This window comes from Felis catus, chromosome B1 (genome assembly GCF_018350175.1).
Source record: "Felis catus isolate Fca126 chromosome B1, F.catus_Fca126_mat1.0, whole genome shotgun sequence".
In the NCBI taxonomy this organism is placed as follows: Eukaryota; Metazoa; Chordata; class Mammalia; order Carnivora; family Felidae; genus Felis; species Felis catus.
Window position 1 is genome coordinate 18,448,359 of NC_058371.1, and position 18,388 is coordinate 18,466,746.

The 18,388-nt window shown below is 35.0% G+C and overlaps 1 long non-coding RNA gene and 1 other non-coding gene across 7 annotated transcripts in view; both read right to left on the reverse strand.

The window, feature by feature from the left end:
* Window positions 1–18,388, reverse strand: part of LOC123384777 — a 489,335-nt gene that overhangs the window by 283,270 nt on the left and 187,677 nt on the right. The window contains exons 1-2 of one of the 6 annotated variants that reach the window (XR_006596311.1): window positions 15,943–16,307; window positions 13,150–13,406 (exon numbers count right to left, since the gene is read on the reverse strand). The exons of 4 other annotated variants lie outside the window; for them this stretch is intronic. This is a non-coding gene — a long non-coding RNA (uncharacterized LOC123384777). Of the gene's footprint in view, window positions 1–13,149; window positions 16,308–18,388 lie in introns of those variants that run through there. One more of the 6 variants, XR_006596309.1, reaches the window with a different exon arrangement.
* On the reverse strand, window positions 7,033–7,140 carry LOC111560272. The gene has a single exon (XR_002742030.1). It is a non-coding gene; the product is annotated as a U6 spliceosomal RNA (small nuclear RNA).

Here is an 18,388-nt window from a genome sequence, read left to right on the forward strand (position 1 = left end):
TACATGGGAAGTATACTAAGATAGTCGTGAATGGTACAGAAACTACAACCATTTGTCATTTGCCAAGCTATGTTTACACAGTGGCAGAGAAGAAATAGGAAGTAACTTTTTCTTATAACTTGCTTTGTGGGTTTAGCATTACTAGCACAAGGGATTTTCCCCAGATCCTTAATAAGTTAAATACAAATTGCAATAATGTCCTTTTCCAAAACTTATCCTGCTATGTATTATTATTTATATAAGCAACGGCCCCATTTGAAGATAAAGGGAAAGGTCAAGGCAGTTAAGTGACAGTATTTCAGTTTACTACAATAAATTATATACCTGTCAAGTCTCCAGGTTACAAAACTGCATCACTATGGAAGTTTTCAACTTTTTAAACTCTTCTCCCATTTGACTTATAAAATATATATATATATATGTGTGTGTGTGTGTGTGTGTGTGTGTGTAATTATTTTTCCCATCTGATGAATCCCTTTTGTGATTTCTTAGTTAAAAATATGAAATTTAGGGGTGCCTGGGTGGCTCAGTTGGTTAAGCATCCGACTTCGGCTCACGTCATGATCTTGCAGTTTGTGAGTTCGAGCCCCACGTTGGGCTCTGTGCTGACAGCTCAGAGCCTGGAGCCTGCTTCAGATTCTGTGTCTCCCTCTCTCTCTGCCCTTCCCCTGCTCACTCACTCTCTCTCTCTCTCTCTCAAAAATAAATGAACATTAAAAAAATTTTTTAGATATATACAATTTAGAAACCATGTGTGGTTCCAAGGCAAAAGTATATGGCCACTATAAGTATTATAGTAATAATATGATCTTTCATTGAAGTGACCCTTAAAATAAAAACATCATATTCTAAAATATTCATCAAAGATCCACTAAGTGTTAGAAACTGAGCACTTAAAATACGTATCAAACTTCCAACCAGGTTCCTTGGGAGCTTATCATCCAGTTAAGGTGGGAAGATAAAGAGTAATAATAATAGTAATGATGGTAACAACAGAACTAATTATATGCATTATAATGCTTATATAATACAACCTAGTACATTAATATATATTGATTACTATACTCCAGGCATAAGTCTAAGCATTTTACATATATTAGCTCATTTAATACTTAAAACAACCCTACAGAATGGGTATAATTATTATGATTATTTTCATTTTATAGATAAGGAAATTGAGGACAAATGGAAGAAACAGCAGAGATAGAATATGAACCCTCTCTCCCTCTCTCTCTGCCCTTCTCCTGCTCATGCTCTCTCTCTCTCTCTCTCAAAATAAACATTAAAAAAGTTTAAAATAAATAATAATCTTTAAATATAAAGAAACAGGTACATTAAAAGTAAAAGGATGGAGAATGTATACCATGTGAACATTAATAATAAGAAAGGTGAATTGACTCTGTTGATGAAGCATATGTCAGGACAAGAGATATTACCAGGAATAAAGGAGGACATTTCCTGATGCTCTTCAATTCATCAAGAACATGTTAAAATCCTAAATGTGTATATAACTAATAATTCAGTTTAAAGCCGAAGCAAAACAGACTAAAACGACATATTTAGAAATTCACAATTTTAGTTACAGATTTTAGCCCTTCTTTCTTAATAAGTGATAGGACAGATAGAGATATATTCAGACATAATACAGAAATGTGAGTCACATTACTAAACAATGTGATTTAACTGACTGATATTTATATGACAGATGCCCAACACCAAGAAAGATCTTGCTGAACCATAAAACAAGCCTCAACTAACTGAAAAGTTTTGAAAAACTGTAGAACATGTTCTCCAACCACAATAGGATTAAATTAAAATTTTGAACATTTGCAAATTGAGTAATATTCTTCTAAATAATCCACAGGCAAAGTAGAGAACACAAGGGAAATTAGAAAATATTTTTAACTGATTTGTTTAAATTGAAAAAAATTTGAGAACAGTAAAATAAAAATTTACAAATAAAGAAAAAATAATGAAACCAAATGCTAATTCTTTGAAGTAAAAAAATTGATAAAGTTCTAATTATAATACTCTAGAAAGCAAGTAGACCCAAATTATCAACATCAGCAATAAAGGAGGGACATTATGATGCATCTTACAGATTTTAAAGGACTATAAGGAATTACTATGAAAAATGTGATGACAATAACTTTGACAGTTTGGATGAAATGAACATAATCTTTGAACAATTCTACTAAAACTATACAAGAAAAAAATTAAAAATCTAAATAACCTGATTGTGGTTAAAGGAATTTAGTCTGTAATTTAAATCTTCACACAACAGGGGTGCCTGGGTGGCTCAGTCGGTTAAGCATCCGACTTTGGCTCAGGTCATGATCTCACGGTCCGTGGGTTCAAGCCCCGCGTCAGGGTCTGTGCTGACAGCTCAGAGCCTGGAGCCTGTTTCAGATTCTGTGTCTCCCTCTTTCTCTGACCCTCCCTGTTCATGCTCTCTCTCTGTCTCAAAAATAAATAAATGTTAAAACAAAAATTTAAAAAAATAAATAAATAAATAAATCTTCACACAACAAAAACTCTGAACCCAAATGGCCTTGCTTGTAAATTCTTCAAAATGTCTATGAAGAACATACTAATCTTACATAAACTCTTTCAGAAGACTTGGGAAGAGGAAATGCTGTCCATATCATTTTATGGGACCGACATTATTCTGATACTAAAATGAGATAAAACATTATTTCAAGAAAGAAAACTATGTACCATGGTCTCTCATGAACACAGAAGTAAAAATCCTCAAAAAAAAATTCGCAAGTAATATCCAAAAATACGCAAAAAAAAGCCAGTTAATTCTCCACGCTCAAGTGAGTTTATCTCAGGAATGATTAAACCTGCTACAGAAATTCAGTACAAGTCACCTTATTACAATAAAGTCTCCTAACTGGCTCCGCCACTCCTCAGGCGCTATTTCAACTCACCTTCTTCTCCAGCATTTACACACACACACACACACACACACACGCACGCACACACACGCACGCTTCCCAATCTATTACAGAAATTAGTGAGAATAAAGGAGAATAGAATCACTGGAGTCACAGTTATTGGCCTGGGATGGGGCTGTGCTATGGATTTTCTTTCACTTCCCAAAGCCAAGTGAGAATTCCAAGACATTCACTAAGGGATATTTCATGGAATAACAATAATAACCTTTTCTGATGAGACTGTGAATATCATGACTTAAATAAATAATACAAAAAGAACAGTGCTTTCTATAATATCTGTCTTCCATAAGGCCCTTTGTTTGGTTAGCACCTGTGATGGGCATGAAGAGACAAAGCAACTAAGACAGGACTAAACTAGCAAAGGCTGGAATCATTTGAAGTGTGAAGCGTGAGAATAAGGGAATGACTTTATGAAAACGGAGATGAAGACAACAATCTGAAGCTGTATGAGGAAAGGGCAAAAGCAAAAAAGCTATGGTAATGGTTGAAAGATCATATTTTAGAGGAAAGACATGACAGATAAACCTCATGCAGGGATTTCCTTCTCTTCCTTCTGTATCAAGTGTCTATAAAATTTGCATCGTTCACTAATGCAGGGAGATGTGTACACAAGGACACATACAGTTGACCCTTGAACAACACGAATTTGAACTGCATGGGTCCACTAATATGTGGATTCTTCTACAAATACAGTAAAATACTGCAAAAGTATTTTCTTTACGGTTTTTTTTTAATTCTTTTTTAAAATTTCTTTGATTGTTTACTTATTTTTGAGACAGAGAGTCAGAGCGTGAGCTGGGGAGGGGCAGAGAGAGAGGGAGACACAGAATCCTAAGCAGGCTCCAGGCTCTGAGCTGTCAGCACAGAGCCCAATGCGGAGCTCGAACTCACGAACAGCAAGATCATGACCTGAGCCGAAGTCGGACGGTCAACCGACTGACCCATCCAGGTGCCGCGTGATTTTCTTAATATCATTTTCTTTCCTCTAGCTTACTTTATTCTTTTTCTTTGCACATGTGACAGTGCTCTTTTGATTTTAATTTTATTATCATTATTTTTTTTAATGTTTATTTATTTTTGAAAAAGACGAACAGACAGAATACGAGCAGGGAAGGGGCGGAAAGGGAGACACAGAATCTAAAGCAGATTCCAGGCTCCAAGCTGTCAGCATGGAGCCGGATTCAGGGCTCAAACTCCAGAGCTGTGAGATCATGACTTGAGCCAAAGTCAGATGCTAAACTGACTGAGCCACCCAGGCATCCCTCTAGCTTACTTTATTCTAAGAATACATTGGGGCGCCTGGGGTGGCTCAGTCGGGTGAGTGTCCGACTTCAGCTCAGGTCACGATCTCACGGCTGGTGAGTTCGAGCCCCGCATCGGGCTCTATGCTGACAGCTCAGAGCCTGGAGCCTGCTTCAGATTCTGTGTCTCCCTCTCTCTCTGCCCCTCCCCCGCTCATGCTTTCTCTTTCTCTCTCTCTCTCTCTCTCTCTCTCTCTCTCTCTCTCTCTCTCTCTCTCTCAAAAATAAACATTCAAAAATAATTAAAAAATAAAAAAAGAGAATACAGTATATAATACATATATCATACAAAATACATGTTAATCATTCCTTTATGTTACAGGTAAGGCTTCTGGTCAACAACAGGCTATTAGTAGTTCAGTTTTGAGGAGTTATACATGGATTTTTGACTATGTGGTGGTCAGCAACCAACCCTTGTGTTGTTCAAGGGTAAACTGTATACCTTTTCTTTTGCTCAACAATTCTGGAAGTCTAGGATAAAGTCATATTATTTTGTCCCCTGATTGTGACCCTCAATAAACATTCATTGAATGAAGTACACCCTAACGATGACACCAGCTCTTCCTCCAAATCTGGTCACAGCTGGAGAGTAATTATTTACGGCTCAGTGCAAATGTTCCTCCTCAGTAATGCTATGGAAAACAGCTGCATCTTCCCTAGATACTTTCTAAAATAGCACTTATTTAATCATTTTCACATAATCACCACCTGAAGTTATTTGTTCATGTACTTAGTTATTTGTCCACTGTCTTTTCCCCCATTGCCATGTAAACATTATGATAGTGGGGACTTGTATGCTTTCTCACTGCTCTATTCCTAGCCTTTACAACAGTGCCTGGTACATTACAGGTGAACACCATATAGTTGTTGAATGTAGGAAAGGATAAAGGAATAGATTCAGTGGATATTTTGAAAACATTGTGGCCTCTATTCAGAGAGGTTCTTAACATGCAGATTAAGACATACGAGGTGGTATCTCTAGGAGGAGGTACCTGAATCAAAAAATCAGTATTCCTTCTGGAATTCTAATCTAATATTTCAGTTTTAGACCTAAGTACTTAATTTGCATACCAATTACAAAAAACAGAATTAATAATTTCAAAAGATACTTATTATTCAAATTTTGTTGCAAAGAAACAGTTAAAAAATGAGAAACTAAATTATATCTTGATTTGAAAAACAGAATTTCAGCTAGTTTGTGTCTCTATCAATAATGAAGCAGGCCACTCTCACTGGTTTCACATCTTGCTAACAAAGAAGGTAAGCAGGGAGGACTCCAGCTTATCTACTAGTCCTAAACGGAAGTCAAGGTGTTCTGGCTTGTGTCCAGAAACTTTATCAAGATCCTACTTATAAAGGATGGGTTCAACTCAAAGTCACAGACAATCCTGTTTGGCCTCCAGCCATGGTCTCCACCTGAAATAAACACTGAGATTCAGAATCACTTGAAAAGAGCCCTTCAGAAATTTCCTTTGCCCCACCATGTCTCCTTCCATGCTTGTCTGCACCTTAATCACCACGGCACCTATTTTAACTGAATGGTTCTTCAAATGATAAAGTAGAATACCAGCTTATAATAAGAAGGTCTTTGCCCATGGGCCCTTCTGTTCGCAGAGAATGGAAGACTAACTGAGCTGATCAATATTATAGTCTTAAGCGTGTGAGAAATGGACAATATAATGCTGCTAACTGGCATCATTCTAAGTGCTAAGTAATAGGAAGAATGTATGTCTGCCATCAATTATGAATAGGAATTCATACTGTGCAGCCTACTATTCAAAGCCACAGTAACTTTATTTTTATAAAGTTGTAAATCATGATTTTATTTCAGAAAAGGGATTTTTGACTAGCTTTAGAAAGAACATGACACAATGTGAAAGTGGACGTTTAATAAATACTTCTTTCTGCACTGCACACAGGGAACAGGTAATAAATGCTGTTGTCTGACTTGATAATGGTGATGCCTTACACAGTGGAGAGACAATTAATGAATGTTCTTTGATTGAAGACACAAGCAGTACAAACATGGATGTTTCTTTGTCAGTTTTCACCCAAATAGTTCTGAACAAAAGCAAAATGTGCTTCAGCCACAGAAGGAACCTAAGACACTGAAATATTAGAATCTTTCTGGTTGTTATGTGTTTCATCTTAATAATAGATATTTACATATTATTTATTATACACGAAGGACAGCTGTTCTAAGTGCTATAGACATATTAAGTTGCTTAATCCTCAAAGCCACCCCAATGATGCTGATGCTGATAATAATAATAATAATAATAATAATAATAATAATAATAACAACAACAACAACAATAGGGATGCCTGGGTGGTTCAGTCAATTAAGCTTCCGACTTCAGCTCAGGTCATGATCTCACAGTCCGTGAGTTCAAGCCCATGTTGGGCTCTGTGCTACCAGCTCAGAGTCTGGAGCCTACTTCAGATTCTGTTTCTGCCTCTCTCTGCCCCTCCCCTGCTCACAATCTGTCTCTGTCTCTCTCAAAAATAAAATTTAAAAAATTTAAAAAATTTAAAAAATTTAAAAAATAATAATTCACTATGATGTTTCCTGCTTTTATAGATGAAAAACAAAAAGCACAGAGAGGTATCTTGCTCAGGGTTACAGTAGTTTTCACTTTGGGCCAATTACATAGAGTACTGCAGTGAACATTCATTTACGAATACACACACACATGTTGAGGGAACATATTTTCTGTTGGGTATATTTTAGATGTGAAATTACTGGGTTATGGGACATACCTATGGCCATTTTTTTTATGGAACGCTTCACGAATTTGCGTGTCATCCTTGCGCAAAGGGCCATGCTAATCTTCTCTGTATCGTTCCAATTTTAGTATATGTGCTGCCGAAGCGAGCACGGCCATTTTTAATACATATTGCTAGATGATCTTCCTAAGTGATACTGCCTGAGAATTTTAGTCATGCCACATTCTTACCAACACTTGATACTGTCTGTATTTTTCATTTTAGACATTCTGGTTAAGTATACAGTGAAATGTCATGTGGTTTTAATTTGAATTTCTCTGATGAGTAATGAAGTGTTGATGCATTTATTGGTCATTTGAACATTCTTTTTCTCTAAGTGCCAGTTAAGTGCTTTGCCCAGTTTTGTCAGTTCTCTCAAAACTCATCTGTACGTTCCACACAATCCCACTTTACATCTTAGCAATATGTATATGTGTGTATATAAATTAACAAGAAAACTGCAGAAATCATATGGAAATGCAAGCATTCAAGCAGAGTCAAGGACATTTTACATTACCAGATGTAATTATAAAGTTAGAGTAATTAGCTCATTGTGGAATAGGCTACTGGTTAGACGGACCAATAGAGAAGAATAGGGAATGTGTACTTATGACAAAAGTGACAGTGGGGATTTCAATAAATAGTTCTGGTTCAGGATGGAGGAGATGAGGGAGCAAGGAAAAAAAAGGCAACTTTCTAATGGAAAAATCTTTATCAATAGTAGAAACTGATTACAATGAGATCTTATTTTTTTAAATAAATAATGTGAATAAATTTTGCAAACAACAAAGCACTGGGTAGGTAATACTTGTTACTATTATTCAAAAGAGGAGGAGACCACTGCAATAAAATTTAGCATCAGACAGAGACCTACTAGGTTTCCTCTACTTTTTTCCTGTCCTTTTGTCCCTTAAAACTATATTTTCAGAACATAGTCTAGTACAGAAGATGTGAATTGACTTCCTAAAGCAAATCTCGGCAGAAAAGGCACACCATTCTGCTATTCCACCTGATCTAAACTCATCACTGGATTTCAACAGTTCCTTGGAAAGTTTCAGAATCTCTCTCTGCCTATAATGGAGACCAAACATATTTTAGAAAACCATTCTTGATTTCCCTAATGAAGGACATTTGGAATATCTGAAATTTCCTTATCCTCTTGTTGAAATTAATTTGAAATGATGGACTTCTTTCAAAATCAGAGTAGTTATTTTTTAATAGTTCATTACTCATTAGGTTACCCATAAAATTCAGCCCAATATGACTCAAAACTAGCACTGAAAACATTTGCAAATTGTATTTCACAGGTTCATGGTTCTCTAATGACCCAACCAAGGCCAAGTTAGCCAAAATGAGTGACTGCTTATTCCAATATATTCTCTCACTTTCCATTCTTGTTTCTTTTAAAGTAATCTGTTTTTAAACAGACTTCTTACAATGCACTTAGGAGTCTGCAAAATAAAAGTATTCATGAATGAGAAAAGCCTGCAGTTGAAAGAAGCTTTTCTTTCAGAGGTGAAAACATGCAGGTCATGTGATTCACAAACCTTGCATCAATTTTGACAATAGTGTTACTCTCAATTAAATAACTACTAATTCCCTACGTGATGCTTCATGCTTCATTCCTTTCCATCGTTTTTTAAAAATGAATTTTAATTCACATGAGTTTTGCGGTAAAATAGTTTCCCAGATGTATGTGCAGGAAATGATAAAAAGAGAGCTAAATCTACAGTTGGAAAGGGATATTCATGGCAGAGTCCAGAAAAAACCCAGACTGTATTCCTAAGGTACAGAGAGGCAAATTCGTTGGACACTTTTTATTTACCACTCTGGATTGGATAACATTTCATCTATTTTGTGATATTTTTTTAATGCCAAGAAATACTAACTTGGATAACTTTGCCATCTTTATAAGAAGATAACTTTCTGAAACACATACAAATATTTTAAGTTATTGAATGAGACATTTTATTATGTATTTATGGCAACCACTCTCCTTCCCTATGTGATTGCTAAATCTGTGTTCCATATAAATATGTATTAGGTAATTTGAACCATAGCTTTTTTTTAATTATTATATCAAGAAGGCTATTTATTTATATATTTAATTTATGTATGTAAGTATGTCTTTTGACCCTTTTCATCCATTTCTCTTTTATCTTAGCTACTGTAAATAATGCTGCAATGAATGTGGGAACGCAGATATCTTTTCAAGTTAGTGTTTTTGTTTTCTTTAAATAAATACCCAGAAGTCAAATGACTGGATCACATGAGAGTTCTATTTTTAACTTTTTGAAGAACTGTTTTTCACAGCTGCACCAATTTACATTCCCAACAGCAATGCACAATGGTTGTCTTTTCTTCATATCCTCCTCAGCATTTGTTACTCTTGTCTTTTTGATAAAAGCAATGTTAACAGGTGTGAGGTGATATCTCATCATGGCTTCAATTTGCATTCCCCTGATGATTAGTGCTGTTGAGAATCTTTTCATATGCATGTTGGCCATTTGTATGTCTTCTCTGGAAAAGTGTCTATTTAGATCCTCTGCTCATTTTTTAATCCGGGACATTTGTTTTTTTGCCATTGAGTTGTGTGAGTTCTTTCTATATTTTGGACATTAGCCCCTTATCAGGTATCTGATTTCCAAATATTTTCTCCCATCCAGTAGATAGTCTTTTTATTGTATTGATGATTTCTTTTTGCTGTGCAGAAGCTTGTTGGTATGATGTAATGCCACTGATTTATTATTGCTTTTGTTGCTTTTGCTTTTGGTGTCAGATTAAAAAAAAATCATCTCTAAGACCTATGACAAAGAACTTACCACCTATGTTTGCTTCTAGGATTTTTATGGTTTCAGGTCTTACATTCTAGTCTTTAATCCATTTTGTGTTAATCTTTGTGTGTAGTATAAGACAGTGGTCAAATAGTTTAATGATACTTTTCCTTAGAGCTAATTAAGCTATCTCTGGGTTTATAGTGTACTGCCAGGTACATGTGGAACATGCTAGAAAAATGCAATAGGACAGTGAGAGTACTTTTGTTCAAATCCTGGATCTGATAATTACTTTACTGTAGATTTTAATAATCTGAACAAAATTAAAAGTTGGAATAAAGAAGGAAAATAAACATAAACCCAAAGTGTAGTTCTTTTGTGTGATTATAAAATGATCTAAGTGGCAGGCACAATGTATGGCACAGTAAGCAGGATAGTGATTTGATGATGATGATGATGATGATGATGGTGAGGGTGATGAAGATGATGCTATATTAAGCCAAGTCAATCTGCTTTGTATGGGGTACTTTGCTAGATGTTAACAAATATACGAGTATATAAAATTGACATTGTTCCAGCCCTGATAGAATTTGTTGTTAACTTGAACAAAGCTTCATAAGGTTAGGCAATGAAAGCTAATGAATTTTGAGTTCAACTTTAATAGAAAAAGAACATTTGAAGAGAAGATTTTTGAAGATGAAAACAGGAATGCCTTCCAATATCTTTTTTTTTTTTTTTTTTGGTTACACTTTCTGCTTGGCTAGGACAAATATTTGTGGGCCTTGGAGGAAATTTAAACTAATCTTAGGGAGTATTGTCTCTTTAGAATTTTAACGCAGCTTTATGTATGCATTTACCCAATTAATAGCAGAGTAAAATATATTTAATAAACACTAAATATAATTTAGGAAAATCAATTCATTTACAAAGCTAAATAGTTATTTGTATATTGAGGCCAAAATTAGAGAAGTAAAATTTAATGCTAACTTTAGGTGATGTAATACATCCTATAATTATATCACATTTTTCTATCTATTTTGAATTAAGGTTAGTTATATCAATGAATTTTTTATACTATGAAGTCGCAATGATCATAAATTTTTTTTAAGACTAGATTATTCCAGTACTTTTTACTACATGAAATCTCTGATTACTACGTTGTCTTGGGTACTTTTTGTTTTGTTTATAAAGCTCACAAAATAATGTAAATAAAAAAGATAAACAGAGTGAAAAACTTGAAGAGCTCACAGAGGAGCTATGATTCGTCATCTATTAAATCTATATTCCATATCTAACAAATTCCATTTATGACAATTTCTTTGTATGGAAGAAAAATTTTATAATGTTTAGATCTATTAAGAGAAAGAATGGTTTCATAGAGTTTGAAGCTATAAGAATAATGCAAAAGAGATCTATCATTCTTCTATCTTCTATCATGTGTAAAGTCAATTTTAAAAATGGCAAGATATTCAGCCTAAAGCCATTAAAGAGATTTCCAAATTCTTACACTAGCCCTGGATATATTATCTATTATCTACTCAGTTTACAAAAAAAAAAGAGTGTAAAGGGAGATTTATGTTTTTACTAGATCAGGTAGGTGAATAACTGTCTTCATTGGTGATGGAAGTATAATCTTGCTTGAGTAGACAGAGGAACTAAATCAGCTCTTGGGATGTCTTTCAGTAATAAAATTCTATGACAACTTCTGATGCTTAGAAAATATGCACATTCTTAATGCAATAAGCAGCATTTATACTTGAAAAGAGTTTTAGAAATTATCTAGTTCAAGGGTCAACAAACTGCTGCCCACAGCCTGGTTCTGTAAATAAAATTTCATTATAACACAGCCACTCCCTTGCTCATTCACTCATTCATTTAAGTGTAGTCTATGGCTGCTTTCACACTCCAGTGGCCCAGTTGAGTAGCTGCAACTGAGACTGCAGGGCCCACAGAGCAAAAGTAAACTAGCCCTTACAGAAAGAGCTGCTGACCCCTGATCTAGCTAACGACCTCATTTCATAATGAAGTAGTTGAACCTCTGGAAAAAAAAAAGTCACTTGTCCATAGTCACTAGACAGTAAAAATGACTTACACACACGTCTTCTATTTCCAGGTTCCTTAAGTTCTTTTTACATCATCCTGCGACTTATGATATAAAACAATGTGTTGTATATTCTCTAATAATATGATGAAACAATCCCCAATAAGCGGAATTTTCTATATAAGTAGCTGTACTCCTTTATCTGCCTTATTCTTTTCCCTTGTAATTACAGTAAAATTTAAAAAGGCAGGTAACCAAAACAATACCTATACATTTTGGTCCTTAAGCTGTCAGAGTCTCTGCCTAAGGAAAATAATGTGATCAGAACAGATGACACATGTTATTGGATTCCCATTGTCAATCATGTTTTTTATTTTTCCTAATTCACTCCAAATTTTTGCCCACTACTTCTATCCAAGTACTACATTGTGTAAAGACCCCATTAAGTAGAATGCCTACCAGTATCTTCAGGAACTGGAGAGATGAACAGCTCCTCGAAGATGTGAGGTAGAGATGAGTGTCGGTTTGGGGTTAGGGATGAGAGGGTGGAAGGCAGTTTACCCTGGAGGCAGTTTACAATTATGCTTTACTCCACACTGCCTGCTTGTTTGCAATGTGCTATACTCTCCGTGACAGTGAAAGCACTATAGAAAATGTTACATATCTTTTCATTTCACAACCACGAGAGTGTTATGTTCACTATCTTGTTTGTGGTGACTGTATATAAATTATACCTCAATTAAAAAAAGAGACAAAACAAAAATCATGAGATTGATACCCTTTTAGCAAGCGAGGAAAAGAAAATATAAACCTGCCATTTAAGTCAAGTTTTTGTGCTAAGATCACACGCGTCTGTGACAAATCACAATAAGCAATAATCACCGTGAAGAAAATTCCTGTCAGATTAAATCTCTGGTTATTATTGTTGCTTAACTCAAAATAAAGTGGCCCTTATTTCTTATTTTGTAGTGATAAACATTTTGATGCACATGCTTTAAGTCAGATGCAAACCATGTCACCAAAACAAGTAATGTTGACATCCAGTATTACGTAGTCATCTAAAACGGTTACACTAAAGATTCTAGTTTAACACAAAAAATTTCAGTTCCAAAAGGCACTTATTAAGACATATTCTGAGCACCAACGCAAAAATGTAGAAACATGAAAAGTACAGAACAATAAATAAAGCATAACAAGATGGAATGGGCCCAGAGTATTTTTTTCCCCAGTTTGGAGTTAAATGAAATGATTTTCTTTCAAGAATCTAAACTCTGCTTTAATTAGGATATCAAGGAAATCAGACTTACCAATAATTTTTTTAGCCTCACAAAAATCCTACAATTGATCTTCTGTTCCTAAAATAGTGCAGGGTCTTCTGGGGAAGGAAGTAACATTTACTTAGTTAGGCTGAGTGTTGTATGCCTAGCGAAGGCACTGAGGCTTTATCTGTAATTTCCTAATTTGCCAGCTCCTTCCCTTCTACATGTGCTCTCAGGAGGTTAGTGTCGACTTCTGAGAAGGAGCTCAAGCTGTTCTTAGAACCATCTTCTTTATCTCACGATCACTGTTGGTAAAATAGTAAGATACCAAGGGATTTCATGACATGTAATTCTTCAACGTGAACAATAAATTAAAAGAATAATTTATGTTTCATACATCTCTAATTATAGAAGGGTAAAAGGAAGTAGGAAGATCCTATCATTGAAGTTACAAATTATGTATAAGACCCATCCAAAGCCAGCACTTTCACAGAGGGTAAGTTTATGGCTCATTAAAAGTATTGTGTGTAACACTCCTTTTATGATCTTACTCTTCATATATTTTAAATTATAGATAGACTAATTATAGATATTCCTAAATAACTTTTTTTACAATTATGACACAAATGACACACTGTATCTTGGGTTAAATATGTTAACAACAATTGTTTTTTTCTCAGCCTTATGGAGAGGTATAAAGAAAAAAATTCTTAAACAGAAGTTATTCAAATTATAATCATACAAATCAAACAGTTATGTTTTTAAATATTTAGAAGTTACAGCAATTGGTAAGCTATAGACATTCAATTTTACCTTTTTGTTTTAAAGTCTGGAGTAATGTTTTAATGTGCACATTCAAGAAATTTTAAACACTTCTCAGGGCAGTTTTTCCCTTAGAAATTTGACATGATAAAACTTTCTGATTAATAAAAAAGGTAGACAGCAGGATTCTATAATTCTCCACTCTTGAAACATATTCTTGAATCAACATCAGATTTGTTTAAAGTATATTCAAGTCTTTAAACAAGCATGACTGGGTTTGAGACAGGGGCTGAGGAGTTTCACTTACTTTAATCTTATAAAATAAATAGTATAATATTGTAAAAGGTACAGAAAACCGTGAAGTGAAAAAGTTAAGTTTAACCCTGCACCCCTCCACCCAATCTTTCTCTCCAGAGGTAACCACAGGTAAGAATTTTTTTTATGTATTGTTTGAGTTATTTTCTATGTGCATACGCATGGGTTTTGATGTTTCAAATCCGGGAGAGGAGACTACCTGAGAGCTAGAGCTCTAAGTGGAGTCTTTTAGATAAACAGAAGGCGACATTCAATTCAATAAAGCACATTCACAGTACACCTCCTATGTGCAAACTGCTGTGGTACATTTTAGAGAAGGCACCTGAGGGTATAAGGATGGAGAGATCCCAGTGGATCTGCCTTCAATTAGCGTGTGTTTCTGAAGCTACACAGACAAATACTACTATTGTATAAACAACTCTGAGTGCTACTCACTATAAGAGAATGTGATATGGGAAAATACAAGAGAGAAGGATTAATTCCGCCTTGATGAGTTTATTGGAACCACTCATATAGTAACGGAAACTGACTCAGCATAACATATTTAGAAAAGGAAAACAGCCTGGCATGGCTTAAGTTTAGAAAGCATGAATGTGTGTGGCAAGTAATGAGGTTGAAAAGTAGGTGGACGCCATGTCTTGAATTTTATACAGTAGACAAAGTGCCAACATTAATCACTATCAGATTTTCATTTTATTTCTTTAATATAATTTATTGTCAAATTGGCTAATATACAGTGTGTAAAGTGTGCTCTTGGTTTTTGGGGTAGATTCCTATGGTTCATCGCTTACATACAACACCCAGTGCTCATCCCAACAACTGCCCTCCTCAATGCAAAGAAATATGTTCAGTACAAGTGAGAATGGATCATATATCAAAAAGATAAAGATGAGTAAAATAGAAACTTGCTGTACTCCTCCAGGTAAGACTTTAAATGGGTCATCAAAATGGGAGCCATTGTAAGACTGAATTCAGAGACATTTTGAAGAGTAAGACTGGCCTGAATATGGAATATGAACTTTTGAATTTGAGGTATGAAGCAGAAGGGAATTGAGAAAGCTATAATATTTCTTGCTTGAGTGATTGTATGGCTGTTGAAGTTATTAATTAAGACAGGGAATATAGAAAAAGTAGCTGATGAAGAATGGTGAAGAATAATGAATGTGGCTTTGAAAATACTCAGTCTGAATTGTTGGTGGGGCACACACAAAAGTTCTCTCGAAGCAAGGTGTGGGATATTTAAGATAATTAAAGGGCAGAACTCAGAGCCATAAATTTGGAGATCATCTGCATATACTTGGTATCACTCAGCAAAATATATTACATTGAAAAGAGATCCAAGAGGTAAACACACCCACCAGGCAGGAAATGCTGGAGGGCAAAGAAGAAAAAGAACATAGAATGGAGAGCCATACATAAAGGAAGGGAAATAGCCAACAAATCCTAAACATACAGCCATCTCCCCACCAGCTCACATCTGCACCATGTCACTTTTGCTCTGGGATGGCTCTGAAGCTTTCTCATGCAATTTTTCTCCAGGCTTTGGGGATTGGTTTATCTGGCCCAGTTTGTTACCAGCACGCAGACTTTCATCTTTCAGATACACTAAGAATGGATTTTAGTGTGCTTCTCTTTTTGATTCTGTCTTTAAGAGAGTTTGAGTTTAAAACGGTTTTTACTGTTAAATATTACATGAAAAGAGAGATTTTTTAAAATGCAAATAAGAAAGTTAGAAAAATAAAACAGAATCTTAAAATGCTTTACCTTAATACTCATGTTCTTTGACATACAAAGAAACTAAAACATGGTCTTTAGCAACCTTCCTGATTTCAATTTTTAGTTTTTCCTTCTTTGTCGCAGTCTTTTCTAAAACTCCAATTATCTTCTTTGTTCCAGAGGCTGCTTCTCTGAATCTTTTCCAAATCCTATGACCATGTTCTTTCCTATCCATTACATCCTGAAGTCCCAAAGTAAATCTCAATGTTCAACACCTGGAACCACCTGTGAGATTCATTTAAAATGTGTATTTATTTATTTTGAAAGAGAGAGTGCACAGGCACATGCACTAGCAGGGGAGGGACAGAGAGAAGAGAGGGAGAGAGAGAATCCCAAGCAGGCTCCACGCTCAGCCCAGAGCCCAACTCAGGGCTCAGTCTCATGACTGTGAGATCATGACTGGAGCCAAAATCAAGAGTCTCCAACGCTTAACCAACTGAACCACCCAGGTGCCCCAAGATTCATTTGTATCTCAGAGGTTATCATATAACCAACATCTTGTTGTTTAATGCGGAAAATGCCTTACGGTACTGCTGATGTAAGTCAGGGTAACAGACATGGAGTACCAAATGGAGTATTAGAGATTTTCCTCTTCTCCATGTTTTACTCCAGTGTCAACAACAATAAACATTTACTGACTGCCTCCTGTGCAGAACACTGGGAAATAAAAGGAAGTGCCACTTATGTTTTCTGTTCTTAAAAAGTTCAGTCAAGAATAGCTATAGAAAAGAGGAGTTAACCTAGGAAGAGAGAATTATCTAGTTAACAATTTAGCATATGCCAATGAGACATCATGAAACTATGTAGAGTATAAAGTGTATTTCATAAACACTATTTGAATTAAGTACTTTGCAATTTGGGGGAAAAATCAAATTAGTTTCATACCTCCCACCATAAGCCAAGATAACTCTATTTAAAGTATTTGACAACAGCTTGGCCTCCATTATCCTGTGAGTCTTCTCTTGCACATGAAAATCCCTTTGGAAACTTCCCCTTGCCTTTACCTTCTCCAACTCCCAAATATATAATCAGTCTCTCCTCATTATCCCAGGACAGCTCTTTCTGCCCATGGGTCCTGTTCCTGTGCTTTAATAAAATCACTTTTTTTGCACCAAAAAAATAAATATATGAATGAATGAATGAATGAATGAATGATTGATTGAATCAATCAATCAATCAATCAATCAATAAAGTGTTTTAGAGACAGCCTGTACAAATACCCTATGATTTCTTCCCCCAAATCTCCACCTGAGATAGTCTTTCATAGACACATACAAGCTTCAATAGATCTGAGGATAATGGCAAAGAAGGTTTTTTAATGTTTAAAAAAATCATGCAATTTAGAAAAACAATAGTAAGAAATTCATTAGTTAAATGGTAAAATGATGTGAACATGCAACTTGCAAAAAGAGGTAGCACATTTTTAAGTAAATATTGGCTATAAAATGTAAGAAAGTGTTGAAACTCAATAAATATGAAAAATTTTACATTATAACAGCAGTGAAGTAGCATTACTTTCACACACTGCTGGTGACACTCAATTTTTACAACCATTTTGGAAAGCAATTTGGCAACATGAGCAAAAAGTCTACACTCTTTAATCAGTAATTCTAGTTCAGAACAAGCACAGAATATATTCTCAGGAAATAATCAAATTGTAAATTATGATTAATTCACTTAATGTAGCATCCATTAAAAACTAAAGTTATAAGATCTATAGAAATAGGGTAAGACTTTATAATTACAAGTGGAAACACATGATATAAAACTACATATGCAAAGTAATTACTATTAGGTAAATTTATGAGTTCATTTGGAGTATAATATATAAAATGAGTAAGTATGTGCTAGTAGTATTTCAAAAGAGTGGTTATTTCTGAGTATTTTTTTCAATTATTCAGACTTTAATATAGGTTACATGTGGTTTTTACAATGAAGAAAAAAAGTACTTCTCTGATTTTAACTGAAAAGACCTTAGGTTCTTGGTTTTGTTTACTTTTTTGCCTCCTTACTTGATAACTCAGATTTTTCTAGTTTGCATTTGGCTTCTGTTCAGTATTAACATTAATTTATCTAAAATAAGTTAATTAGCCAAGGATGGTGTATTAAGTTATTGCCGCAATGATGTTGCTGAACAAACCACTCCAAACTCAATGGCCTACAAAGACACTGATTTTTCTGTTCCCAGGGTCTGCAGGCCAGCTGGGGAAGGGTCAAGGGAGAAGGGAAGTAGCTATTATGACATGCCCTTCTCACTCTTCTGCTAAAACTGTGTTGGCTGAATGAAGTTATAGTGTCAGACCCAACATCAGCGGGAAAGAGAAATATACTTTGCCCCATCTATGGTTCTGCAAAATCACATGGCAGAGGGAAAGAGAGCAGAATTAACAGCAATCTAGTCTTCCGCAGAGAGATTAATTCTCATCTCTTAGTC